Below are 603 nucleotides of genomic sequence, written 5' to 3'. Positions count from 1 at the left end.
CTGCAAGCCTCCAGCGTGCTTGGGTCTGGGGTGACCCTGTGCATTCCTACAGTGCTTGCGAGAGCATCCTGAAACGGTTTGAGGCCTTGCCCTGCTCCATCCAAGGCAAGGTTATAGAAATTTCAGACAGGTGTCCGTGTCTGGTGTGGTGGCTCCTTGCCATGCATGGTTAGATGAAGCTGAATAAGTGTTTAAGTTCAGTTTCTTAAAATACTTGAATTGGTGGTGCTCAGAAGTTCTATAGCAGGGCTGCTGGAGGGGGAGGCCTCTCAGGAGAGGAGGGCACTCCTACTTGTGTCTTAATTCTTAAACCTTAATTCTTCACCCAGCTTAGATCTTTGAGCACCACCATGAGGTGGTCTCGGGTCCAATACAGAACAGGGGCCCGTACCGAGGTCGCCCAGCCAGAAACTGGCAGGTCTTGATGGAACGCCAGGCCCTTCCAAGCCCACCGTCTGCTCCTTTCCAGATGCCTGATCCGGGAGGGAGCAGTGGAATCTGGGAGTGGGTGGGAAGCTGTAGGTGGGAGGAGGATACCCTTGGGTCCCTGCCTGGGTGTGAGCGCTGCTGGGTGCGGTCAGGGATGAGCCAAGATGCTCATGG

General features: G+C 54.9%; 1 non-coding gene across 1 annotated transcript; it reads left to right on the top strand.

Annotated features, from left to right (window-relative positions):
* Window positions 1-132, top strand: LOC117795556. Its single transcript, XR_004619623.1, has one exon. It is a non-coding gene; the product is annotated as a small nucleolar RNA SNORA9 (small nucleolar RNA).
* The last annotated feature ends 471 nt before the right edge of the window (window positions 133-603 follow it).

Source organism: Ailuropoda melanoleuca, chromosome 1 (genome assembly GCF_002007445.2).
Source record: "Ailuropoda melanoleuca isolate Jingjing chromosome 1, ASM200744v2, whole genome shotgun sequence".
Classification (NCBI taxonomy): domain Eukaryota; kingdom Metazoa; phylum Chordata; class Mammalia; order Carnivora; family Ursidae; genus Ailuropoda; species Ailuropoda melanoleuca.
The sequence above is the reverse complement of the archived record's forward strand: the minus strand, read 5'-3'. Positions and strand labels throughout refer to the sequence as shown.